The following is a 13,028-nucleotide window of genomic DNA, read 5'->3' as shown; positions in this document are numbered from 1 at the left end:
CCCAAATTTTCACATCTTTCCTTGGCCTTATGCGCTCTGAGCCACTTACTACAGCCCCAGCACACGATTTCTTTCTAACTTGATTGCACATTTACAGTAAGTCTTCAAAATTTGGACCTTCCTTCCTTCCTTTTGCTTTGTTACTGTTTTGAAGAAATCAGTGATCATTTCTTTCCTGGACTAATGCAACTGTGTCACTGTCCACAGTCTTGTCTTTCCCTGTCATCTGCCCCCTTATATACAATATATCTTCATTTTAATCCTATTTCCATATGCTGGTAACTCCCAAACCCATATCCTCTGTCATGACTGATCTCCTAAAATGCAGATCCGTAGTTACAACTACCTTCTGAATATCTCCAAATGGACACTCAGAAGACTTCATAGGCTTAACATGCCAAAAACCAAAGTTTTTAATTCCTGCCCTGCAACCTACTCTCCCCTGCACCAAGGTACTGAATCAGTAATGCAAGTTAGAGTCTGTTACTCACTGTAGGCCTCTTTGTCTTAGTCACCAGTTTCCCCCAGACATCACATATAATCGTTTGCTAAGCATTGTTACTGCACCTCTCAAATACATCTTGAATCCATTCTCTTCTCTGTCATCTTCTTACTAATGTTCAAATTCTGTCATTTGGAGTTAGAATCATAAACGTATCCTACTAACTATTCTTGCTTCCTCAACCTCACTCTATTATCAATGCATCTGTCACAGTGATACCAGTGCAATATTTCTAAAACATACCTAGGTAATTCAGTATGAAAAGGCTTTCACTATTGACCATCTAAGAGAAATGAAAAGATGACATACACTGGGAATTAAGACAGATAGTGAACTAACACCAGAATTTAGGAAGCATTTGGGAAGAATCCTCACTAAAAGTAAAGTCAGTGACACTGCCCACCATAAAGAGGAGGAAGAAATATACATTTGTTGAGTACCTACCGTATGCCAAGCATCTAGTAGGTGTTTTGGATGAAAAGCCAATTCATCACAATTCATTGGATCCCAAGTGTACTATCCAGAGGGAGGAGCTATAGATCCCTGGTGACAGGTTCAGGTTTTTGAAGCAGGCAGGAGGCTTCTTCCCACTTCCATTGCCCAACCTACCATTGGGACCTCCCTTTCTCCCTCTGATCTAATCCTGCAAACTCTAGGAAACTGGGTAAGAAATAAAGTGTGGGCACAGTAGTAATGGCACATTTATTTTTAGAACGTATACTTCTTACAAATGAGTCATTACAGATATAGGTAGGGAGAAGATTTGTGGAAGCAGAGGATATTGAAGACTGTAGTTTTTAAGGTCCTTATTACACGAAACGACATATAGCAAGCAGTAAAATGTAAAAGTAGATCAAATCTTAGATAGTGACACTAAATAAACAGCTGCAGATAGTGAAAACTGGGGGAGGGGGGGAACTCTCTGTACCAAAAGCCATTATGGCCAGAGGTCTAAGAGGTAGACTTAACCATCACTAAAGTAAACAGTCCCTAGAGTCCAAGGGCAGTGCACACACCCAGTGTGCTAGCAAACTCTAAGAATAAATAAACAGAAAAATAAAACAAAAATAAAGAAAACTGGATTTCTGGAAAAAAGTGAAAAGCAATGTCAACACGACAGAAGTTACATCAAATTTAAGGCCCAATGTAAGAAAGAGAATTTTGAAAGAATAAATTTAATAGATATACATATATATGGTATTTTAATTAAAACAGAAGAAGTTAGAACATTTATGAAATAGAATAAAGTCATAAGGGTGAGAGAGAAAACCCGCAGAATCACAAAAAGAAAGATATACATAAGAAAGGATTGCTTTCTTAAACTAAAATCAATAACACAATTAAGATCCACATTTGAAGACATAACTGATGATCTTAACACTGTGAGGAATCAAACCAGTGGTGTAGTGGATATAGTTTGAAATATTCTTCCAAAATACTATGAAAAAAGAAAAAAAGCTAAATGGATATGTAGGCAAGGCAAAAAAAATTAAATATGACACAACAGTTAACACAGAGCATCTTTCAAAGCACTTTACATGCATTCTACCCACTCAGGTCTCTCAGCAATCCATCCTCATATTTATGGTTTTAGAAACTAAGGGGGGAAATGACTAGCCCAAGGTCACAAAACTAGTAGAGAAACTTACGACTGAGTCCACTGACATCAAAGTCTGCCGTTTGCTAGTCACTATGCTGTAACATCTAGGGGAAAAGAGTCACATAAAAAAGAGAATTTAACTGATAAGAGACTTGAAAAGTTCCATTATGGCTTTATTACCCATAAAAATAAACACAGCCCAGACAAAAAATTTACATGATGACTATAAAGAAAAAGAATGGCTGATATGGCTTTTTTTCCCATAATAATAATTGGTAAGAAGATTTGAGAGAAAACTTTTTTTTCCAATAATTTAATATTCAACCAAATCAGTATTCATCTGTGAAGGCAAATGAAGATATTAGAAGATTCAGAAACATACCTCCCTTACAACACATAAATATATATATTTATATGCATATATATGCATATTTTAAAATGTTCACATCATACAGTTAAGTGGGAAAAGTAGATTATAAACAATGAGTATTATTTGCCATTTTTGAAAAAATGTATATCTTTACAAATATATTCATTGAAAATATTTTAAAAGTTATGTAGCAAAATGTTAACATGTATGAAAGAGATTTTTTCTCATGTGAATTTCCATATTTGTAGTAGGTAAATTGCTTGTGTCATAAAAGAGCAATAAAAGCTAAAATAAAATACATGTTTGACATGATGGAGGATAATGTGAGAAAAAGAATGTATATATGTATATACATGTATATGTATGACTGGGTCACTTTGCTGTACAGCAGAAATTGACAGAACAATGTGAATCAACTGTAATAGAAAAAAAATCTAAAAAAAATGGTTTGGGAAACTAAGAAATTAATCAAAATTAGGAAGTTCATAGGCAATCATAATATTCAAAAAGATTGTTAGTGCTGAACTCTAGTAAGCATAGAATCAAATTGAAATACTCACTTGATAGTAAAAGTTAATGAGAAACCACAGGAGGGAGTTGCCACTATGGCACAATGGATTAAGGATCTGGCTTTGCTTCAGCTGTGGCGTAGGTTGCAGCTGCTGCTCAGATTTAATCTCTGGCTCAGGAACTTCCATATGCCACAGGTGCAGCTGAAAGAGAAAAGAAAAAAAAAAAAGAAATCACAAGAAAAAAAATATAATGATTTGCCAATAAGAATCTTATATAAAAGTCTACATTAAAAAAATCAGTACCTCAGTAGCAGAGAGTGCTGAAGAGTAAAATATTCCCATAGTTCATAACACATGTGATCCCAAAAGCTATCATGAGGAAAGAATAAAAACAGGCACTTTTAGAAGAAGAAATTTTAGTGGCTGGGAAACATGGAAAGCTACTTGTCTTCTTTAATTAAAGAAATATAAATTAAAACAACAATGAATATTTTTTTCACATATGGGCTCAGTATAAAGATTTATATACCCAGTGCTGTTGAGTTTGAAAATTGATGAAACTGATCACAGTAAAAATGTGTGCAGATGATGAGAGATGTGGGATTTTGGAGTAACTAGTAAAATTTACAATGTGCATAACATTCATCTCCAACAATCTCACTCAGTACTTCTGTATCCCAGAGAAATATCTGAACACTGGCATATAGCACATAGAAACACCTGCAAAATATTTATTACAGCATTATTTGTAACAGCAAAAAATTGGAAGCACGCAAAAGTAAGTTAAAACGGAATGAGTTAACTTTTTATGGTACATCCATACTGTGGAAAACTGCGTTTCAAAGAATGAGATAGAACAGTATGTACTGTCATAGAACCAAGTTCAAAATTTAGTTTTGTGAAGACATCAAATCTCAGGAAAAAATATATAAGATTATTACATTTATTACATTACACAAAACTCCATAAGCAAAATATATCTATATCACCATCTTCCTAAACATATGAAAATGTCTACTAAAATACAAAAAAAATGGAGAAAGAAGAATTTTTTAAATTCCTACATTTCCCAATAATTCCATATTAAATTTATTTCAAAATAAATACATATCTGTCCAAACCAAATTTCTTAAAAAACAGAGACTGAGTTAAAGATTAAATCTTAATGCTTCACTTAGGGGAAGAGTGCAATCGATGGCTGCAAGAGTAAATGAGAGAAACCAGAAAATGAGACAGAGAAAGAAGGAAAGTAAAAACAACATGAGGCCGTATGGAGCTGGCACAGCTTCACAGGAAAGCCTAGCCGGGGACATGTCCCGGCAGGCCACATGGAACATCCATCCTTGCACATTGGAACAGTTGGGGGTGGGATGGGGAGTGAACTGGAGAATCAGCTCCCTCTCATCTCCTATTCCTCATTGGTCAACGTTTCCCTCACAAGTTAACTCCCCTGTACTTCTGGGTTTTATTAGTCATCACATCTGAAGAGTCTTTGGGAAAGGCAGATCTCATGCCCAGTGCTGAGTGCTCAACTGAATTGAACACAGAACCAGTGCAGAGAGACAAAATTGTCATGCATTTATTGAGTTGAGCCTGGTTTGGATGCTGCTGTAGTTCTCCTTTCATCAGAGGTAATAAAACCTGACATTTTCCCAGGGGAGCCTGACAGTGATATTTGGGAGTGAGGTGACTCCACAGTGTAATGGCCAAAGATCTCCACTGAGCAAGTGGCCAAGACTCCAGGAAGTAGAAGGCCCCAAGGGAATGTGGGAAGATGCATGAATGTTTAATTCGACCATAGGTATATTAAATTATATAAATATACTAATTATAGAATTATAAATATACTAATTATAGAATTAAAAATGAATAGCTAAACAAATAAAACTTATTAATCCTTTTTTTTTTACCTTCATTGCAAGGGTTTTGAAAGTTTTTTATTTCCACATATTAACCAGTAGAGAATTAAAAATGGTTTGCTTACGTTCCAGATTCATAACAAGTAAAAACCAAAATATAGTTCATCACTAATAAAGCAGACTCCAAGGAAGCATAAAAATCAGGAAGCAGAAGACAAAATACTATCAAAAAAAGGAAGATCATACACTTAAACTATGCTAAATGGTCAACTTCCCTATTAGAAGATAAGGATACGCAGTATTAAAGCAAACAAACAAACCAGTATTCAAATATTTATTGAAAAAATATTCCTTATCAGTTCGATGATGTCTCAGTGCACAAACCAAAATATTAACTTCATTTAATGCAAACATCTCTGGCTGTCAATAAAAACAACCCCACAATGCATAGATGAATATAGGCAAATATCATTAAAATCTGTATATAAAATCTAATGGCCAGAATGAAGAAATTTGGATGTTTTAATCTAAACGCTTCATTTAATTATTTTAGTGGAGTTTACTTTATCTGCAGTAGTAAAAATATAACTCTATTTCTTTGTCTTCTAGTGTGAAAAAATAATTTATCATTTTCTAAGTCATGGAAACCACAGTGAGGTTTTTGGGCAGAATGAGGAGAGAAAAAGTGAAGGAAGAGTGTGAATCCTTATGCTTACAAAGAAGATTCTCTGAGAGCTTTACATCTCTATGTGTTTTGCATTTTTTAAAATCTTGGCACAAAACTGAACAAAAGTATACAGGCAACAGGATAAATCCACTAGTAATAATTCAGATAAGACTTTTGAGAGAGTTCATTATGATAAAGATAAATTCCTTATTTCTGTGCCTCTATCCCAACACAGCTTCCTTTTCTACAAATATTTTATGAATTTTTCTGCATTATTATAAATAAAAATTAATCTTTTATTCCTTTCTAGTTCAAAGATCTTTAATGGGTCTTCCAAAGCCATATCTGAATATTTGAGATAATTATTGCACTACAGAAATTTTCATATGTCTTCAGAGTCTTTATCATTTATCCTCAGAAAATTTTTACAGTTAAAAGATTTATTTAATTTTTTCTTTTCCATTGCTTTTATCCTTGATATAAACTGTACCCAGAAACATATAAAATATGAAGAATAAGAACTATACATCCAAGGATAAAGGCAGCAAAAGCTGCCAGAAACCTTTTCATGGCTAAAATAGTACACAGGTAATATTATGAAGACTACTCTTCTGACACTAATTTTCTCCCAAGGTATGATCTTGGCACTAGCTTTATATGTCTTTGTAGATAAACACATTAGCTATGATGTGTTCTGTTCTAGATTCTGAAAATGTTTATGGCATTAGCTTCAAAAAATATTTGAGTTCAGTAAGGCCTCACTGCTTAACCATTCCTACTGTACAGCACAGGGAACTATATCCAATCTCTTGGAATAGAACATGCTGGAAAATAGTATGAGAAAAAGAATGTATATACATATATGACAGGGTCACTATGCTGTACAGCAGAAATTGACACAACACTAAATCAACAAAATTTTAGTAAAAATAAAATGAAATAATAAAAAGATTTGAGTTTAGTATATATAAACATACCGATACATCAATTAATCCATACTTTCAACTATTAAAAAACAAAGGAAACATTTCTGTACAGATGTATATGTTAGTAGGAATAGAGGAAATATTTTTTATTTCCCCAATATATTATTTTTTTCTACTGTACATATTTCAGAAAATGAGCCAGAAATAAATATGAACAGTACTTTTCAAAAAAAAAAAAAAGAAAAAAGAAAAGCAACAAAGAAGCAAGAAAAGAAAGAAGACAACAATCTAAAACCCTGAAATACTTACTGAGAGTAGGTCATATCTATGATATCAATTTTTTTGTTTGTTTGTCTTTTTAGGGCCACATCAGCGACATATGGAGGTTCCCAGGCTAGGAGTCAAATCAGAGCTGTAGCCACAGGCCTATGCCACAGCCACAGCACACGAGATCCCAGCAGCGTCTGCAACCTACACCACAGCTCACAGCAACACAAAATCCTTAACCCACTGAGCAAGGTCAGGGATCGACCCCTCATCCTCATGGATACTAGTGGGGTTCGTTAACCACTGAGGCACAAGATAACTCCAAATTCTATGATATCATAAAATTTATGCCAACTTCATTAATATTGGCCACATATATGTTAAGCTTAATTATCAATAGCATAAGGTGCCAACCTGAAATCCATGTCAGCTCTGAAGCCAAGAGAATAAAATGATACCAACCACATTATGGGCACAGATAGGCAGCTTCTCCATAGTGGAGTTGCAAAGGCTTGAATATTCAAAATAGTCCTCTCATTTAAAAGAACACCTCAAATTGTGAAAGGAACCATCAAAGAAGATACAAAAACTAAACTCCAAAATCATAGCTGATACTAATTATCTCTACTATGATATTCTGTTCAGAATATTCATGTAAAGGATAAAAATATATTGTTTTGTTTTCTGCCATATCAGTAGTTTGATTTTATATAAAACATCTTCATTCTACATAGATGACCTAAAAATTAATCTGGAAGATTAGTTATTACAAAGCCTCTGTAGCCTATGTTAGATATTGCACACTTCACACTGCTCAGCTTTACGGAACTCCATAAAAAGCAATTGAAACAAAACAGAAGTCTAAGAGACAAAACTAAACTCCAGACTGCCATGAACTCCTACCAGAGCTCATCCACTCACCCTTGCCAATGCTTTATCCCTCCCTAACACTATTTCTACCTGGGCTTTAACAGTCTTTTTGACACTTTGAACTCTGTGATTGGTCAATGACCCAAGTCAATATATTACCATTAAGATAAGATAAAATTTTCAGATGTGTATGTACATACACACACACACACATATATCTATATTTCCCCCCCTTTGACTGCCCCCGCAGCACGTGCAAGTTCTCAGGCCAAGGATCAAACCCATGACAGAGTTGCAGCCAGAGCCACAGCTGTAGCAACACTGGATCCTTAATCTACTGTGCTACAAGGGAACTTCCTTCATATATATATTTTTTTTTATTTAAAATTTTTAAAATAAAATATAGTAGATTTACAATGTTGTATCAATTTCTGCTGTATAGCAAAGTGACCCAGTCATACATATGTATGTGTGTATATATACACATTCTTTTTCTCATTTTATCTTCCATCATGGTCTATCACAAGGGATTTGGATGTAGTTCCCAGTGCTATACATTAGTATATCATTGCTTATCCATTCTAAATATAATAGTTTACATCTACTAACCCCAAACTTCCAGTCTATCCCTTTCCCTCTCCCTCCCCCTTGGCAACCACAAGTCTGTTCTCCATGTCTGTGAGTCTGTTTCATATGATCCAAAAATCCCACTCCTGGGCGTATATTTGGACAAAACTACAATTTAGATATATTTCCAAAGTTTTCTACCTCCAGTCATCACATCAGTCCACAGGAAGCACAAAGGGTAGAGGTGGAGTGGAATTAAGCAACCTGGATAAGAAAGAGCTCTGCCTACAGCCCAGAGCTGAGCTGAGAGGTAAGAAGCCCACATCTAAGTGGAAGAGATTCAACTTCAGGGTAGAAGGAAGACACTTTGCCCACACCCACCAGAAAAGACATATGTGTTCATGGCATGATAGTATGAAGGCCACAATGATTCATAAGGACCTCATGTCCAAAAATCTCATCAGGGATTTATCATCAGGAATTTATGCCTTTGCAATTACCAAGGAGGGGAATCCCACAGTGTTAGCTGGTACCTAAGAGGAATGAAATGGTAATCACTTGAAGAAAGAAATACAGAAAAGTTAAAATATAGGCTTAAAAGTTTGTGATGAAAAAGGCCACTGAGAAGGTAGGTAATTGTAAGTTTGAAAAAAAAAATGACAAATGCCACATATGTCACTCTTTTCCCTGGATAAACTTCCATACCCTGGTTGAGAGAAAAGAGCAGTAAGAATCAAAGCAAATAAAATATGTGTTGAACACTGAGCATAAAATCGTCTTGTTATAGCTGTGGGCTGTAAGGAAGAAACAAAATGTAGAAATCAAAGTAGGAAGATAGGAAGGAAGTATAATAACAGAAATCAAAGTTACAATAATTAAGAAACTGCGAAGCAAAATCCTAACACATTTTGTAATGAATGTGAGAATTTCTAATTCCACGTCCAACTCTTTTGGTGATTTGATCCTGTTGTTATATGGAAATAAACTGGTACTTGATGTGAAAAAGTGCTGGCTACTCCTCATCTCCAAGGTTACGTCTACAGGAAATCAGCTATGGGAGAATGTTATGCAGATCTTAAAAAACATTCACTCAAATACCATCCTACAGTTACCTGAGAATAAAATCGAAGCTGTATGATTTCTTAGAAACAAATATGCAAAGTAAAAAAGAAAAAGAAATACAAACCAATTTTTTCTCCCTCAATCCCTAAAGGGAAAATTTCCTAAAACTATTTCTTTGCAAATACGGAAGATGTCTCTGCATTCAAGTACGAAGCCTGAAGAACTGCAATTAGTGATACTAAAACAGACTCCATGTCTTCTTAAATGAGTTGTCAGAACTAGGTGTTCTTTTTCCAATAGCATTCTTTTATTCATATTTGAATAAAAGTTTGTTGAGCATCTCCTCTGAGCAAGCCATGTTGCTTGAAACATAATCACTTTATCGAAGGAGCTGGAAGATTTGTTGAAGACAGACATGTCCAAAAAATAATTATAAGGCAAGGTAGGAAATGATAATGCCAAAAGAAAAATGAAAGCAAAATGTCAGGAAAGTTCAAGGAAGCAAAAACCATTCCCACAATGTTGAGAGGAACAAGGCGTATTTCATGGAGCACTCACCAAATGAGCAGGGCCTTGAAGAACACACAGGATTGCTGCAGTTGTTGTCAGCAGCTGGGGGGATTCCAAATGAAAGAAATAGTGAATAAAAGGAGCAAATAGGAAAAAGCTCAAGAAGTGTTCAGGGGAAGAACATGTAATCCAGTTGTGTATGTTTAGTATTTTAAGAACAAAATATTACACTTCCACAATTTTTCTAGAAGCTCCTGGCTCATACTCAGATATTCAAGGCATGCTTTTATACAAACGATCAACTATCTTCTGTTGATATAATACCATAAAGTTTAGATCTAGGCCTTTCTAACTCAACTCTCTATTTTAGCAGAATTGAAAAAACTGAATTTTGAAGAGGATAAATGGTATTTCCAAGTTTCACAGCTAATTAATGGCACTGTGGAGCTTATTATTCTGGTCTGGAAGGAAGGATTTTCCCTGGTCCATTAATACCTTCCTACTCCACACCTTACCTCCCCATTCATGCCCAAATATGCATTGGTTCACAGGCTGACCCACACAGTCTGTGACTAAGGGACAGGGTATTTTTTCTATAAGATGGTAATTGGTTCATACAGGGAGTTAGTCTCTACCTTGGCCTCATTAGCTCCAGGTTCTCACCAACTCCTGGACTGGACCCTTATTAACTAAGAGGGTCAAACAATGTTGTCACCAGGAAAAGGAATTTCTAAAAAGTACCCATAGCAGCTGAAATACGTGAAACATAACTTTCTTAGATTTGACTCCCTCTAGAGTATGTTGGAGGAAAAGACTTGATCTAGTGAATTCTTTTTCAATACAGATTTTAAAACATGCAAAGTTCTTGATACAATACTCCCCCTCCCCCACAAAATCTACAATTTTTCTTAAAAAAAAAAAAAAGCTGAAACAATTCAGTCAGTCTTAATGGATAGAGCTAAAAAGTTTCTAGCTGAGTTAACTACTAATTTATATCTCTAATTCATTCATTTGCTGGTACTAGGACAGGAGAGCTCTAAAATCAAGTCATTAAATACTGGCTCTGTAATTTAAAGTATTAAAATTCTAAATTCACAGTAATAGCTTCAGTGTGAGGCAGCTAGTGGGTTTGCTTGTTTGTTTTTAATGGGCTAGCATTTAATAAATGCTATCAAATAGACTTATCATGAAGTCTTTATTTCTACAACTTAAAGTTCACTAACCAAATTCAAATGACATTCAGCTTTTTCACATGTATAACAAACATACATTCATTTGTAAATATGCAAATGTTACATATTCTTTTATGGCAAGATGTACAGGTATTAGTTCCATGCAGTGAAAAGGAAAACCAGGGACTTGCTTAATTCTCCTAAAACCTTAACACTTGAATACATTTAAGAGATTTTGTTAACCTGTTTTGCATTCTCAATCTCAGGTAGGCTTATTCAACATACAAATTTTCTCAAGGTCACTGAAACATTAAGTACCATACATAAATAACAATGGAGATATTTATGGAATCCCTCAAAGGAATAATACCAGTGCTGGAATAATCAAATTACATCTAATTATTTTTATTCTTTCTAGCAGGAAACTGACATAGAGTGTAGGTAGGTAGGTAGGTAGGTAGGTAGGCAGGTAGGTAAATAGACAGACAGACAGACAGACAGATAGATAGATAGATAGAGTTATGGATATAGGTAGATTTTTATTTAATGATTTTTATTTTTTCATTATAGTTGGCTTACAGTGTTCTGTCAATTTTCTACTGTACAGCAAAATGACCCCGTCGCACATAACATATATACATTCTTTTTCTCAAAATGGCTTAAAAAGTTAAACATAGATAGATATTTTAGTGAGCTCTGTTTAATGAGCTTCTGCTTATTCTAAGTTGGTAGATCCTATTAAAAAAACTTAAACATAGATAGATATTTTAGTGAGCTCTGTTTAATGAGCTTCTGCTTATTCTAAGTTGGTAGATGCTATTAAAATGTTATTTTAATATCTACCGCCCCAAAATTTAAATGGTGTATTTAAAGAAACATGAAAATATGAGAGAAGAAACCATAAAATCTTAATTTAAAAATACCTTAACACTCATCCAAATTTATGTAGGAATTCTACTCTGTAGGAAAACACATTCCATTTTAGGCAGCTCTCATGGTCCAAAATGACCCTTATGTCATTCTCTCTCAAAAATGTTCCTCCCAATAAAGACATCTCTCATTATGTCCTGGGTCTCCAGCTATTAGTTGATTAGTAAACTACTTTGGCTTGTCTACTAATATTAATAATTAACTTGATTGATTAATATATATTAAAGGGGCAGAGGAAAGTCATGCTGGTGGGAACCTGTAACAGATTGGTTATTTATTTGAACACTGTGGTACATCAAGAGTTCATTTTGACTTCCTTAAATACTGCAAAGCAGATAACTGCTCACTTTCCACAGGACTGAGGAAAGAAAATTTGTTTTTCACAAGTTGCAAAATGTGGTGACTAACCTTTATTATATTGTATTACACAGTTGTGTGATGGTTCTTGATGTCAATAGGCGATTTCCCATTCCACAGACTGGACTCACTTGACTTTCTGTTTATTTAAGTGACACTTTTGTTTGAAATTCTGGGTGCTTCTTATCCCTTTGAGTCACACACTGCGTCTGGGAGCCTCTGCTCTGGCACTTTTAGCACCTCATTAATTACTAACTGTAGCAAAGTCCTGCTGTTTTGCAACTTCTCTGCCTTTGTTGGGAAATCACAACCCCTTGCTAGAATGAGAAGGCAGGACAATGGTTATCTGCCAAATGTCCAGTTTGGAAGCATATTACAAAGGCTAATTACCTTAAGGTCTTGTAATTTCCCTAGATATTTGAACTTGGTAAGATAACTCATTGTGTATCTGAAGTACCTTTAGGTTTAGCACCAGAGGAAATCCAGGAAGCATTTGCTTTCCGCTAACTAATATTAAGAGAAGTTAAAGGAGAGAGTTCCTGAATGGCTCAGCTAAACGAATCTGATTAGCATCCATGAGCATGCAGGTTCAATCCCTGGCCTTGATCAGTGGGTTAAAGGATCTGGCATTGCCTGTGGCGTAGGCTGTAGATGCAGCTCCGATCTGGCATTGCTGTGGCTGTGCCGTAGGCTGGTGGCTACAGCTCCTGATTCAACCCCTAGCCTGGGAACCCTATATGTCGTGGGTGCAGCCCTAAAAAGCAAAAAAACAAAAAAGACAGAGAAAAGATTGTTAAAGCTATAAGTGAGAAAAAGATAATGAAATAAATATAGTCTCCTAGTTCACACAGGCACCT

General features: G+C 35.1%; 1 long non-coding RNA gene across 8 annotated transcripts in view; it reads right to left on the bottom strand.

The window, feature by feature from the left end:
- LOC110260187 (uncharacterized) overlaps positions 1 to 13,028 on the bottom strand; it is a 330,158-nt gene that overhangs the window by 300,259 nt on the left and 16,871 nt on the right. For 5 of the 8 annotated variants that reach the window (XR_014804125.1, XR_014804142.1, XR_014804114.1 and 2 more), the window contains one exon: positions 9,761 to 9,814. This is a non-coding gene — a long non-coding RNA (uncharacterized LOC110260187). Of the gene's footprint in view, positions 1 to 2,150; positions 2,207 to 9,760; positions 9,815 to 13,028 lie in introns of those variants that run through there. The other 3 variants (XR_014804118.1, XR_014804130.1, XR_014804137.1) reach the window with 2 other exon arrangements.

Source organism: Sus scrofa, chromosome 1 (genome assembly GCF_054392235.1).
Source record: "Sus scrofa isolate SSC_HxYL_T2T_F1_AM1 chromosome 1, Sscrofa_HxYL_maternal_Yorkshire_Landrace_v2.0, whole genome shotgun sequence".
Lineage (NCBI taxonomy): Eukaryota > Metazoa > Chordata > Mammalia > Artiodactyla > Suidae > Sus > Sus scrofa.
The sequence above is the reverse complement of the archived record's forward strand: the minus strand, read 5'-3'. Positions and strand labels throughout refer to the sequence as shown.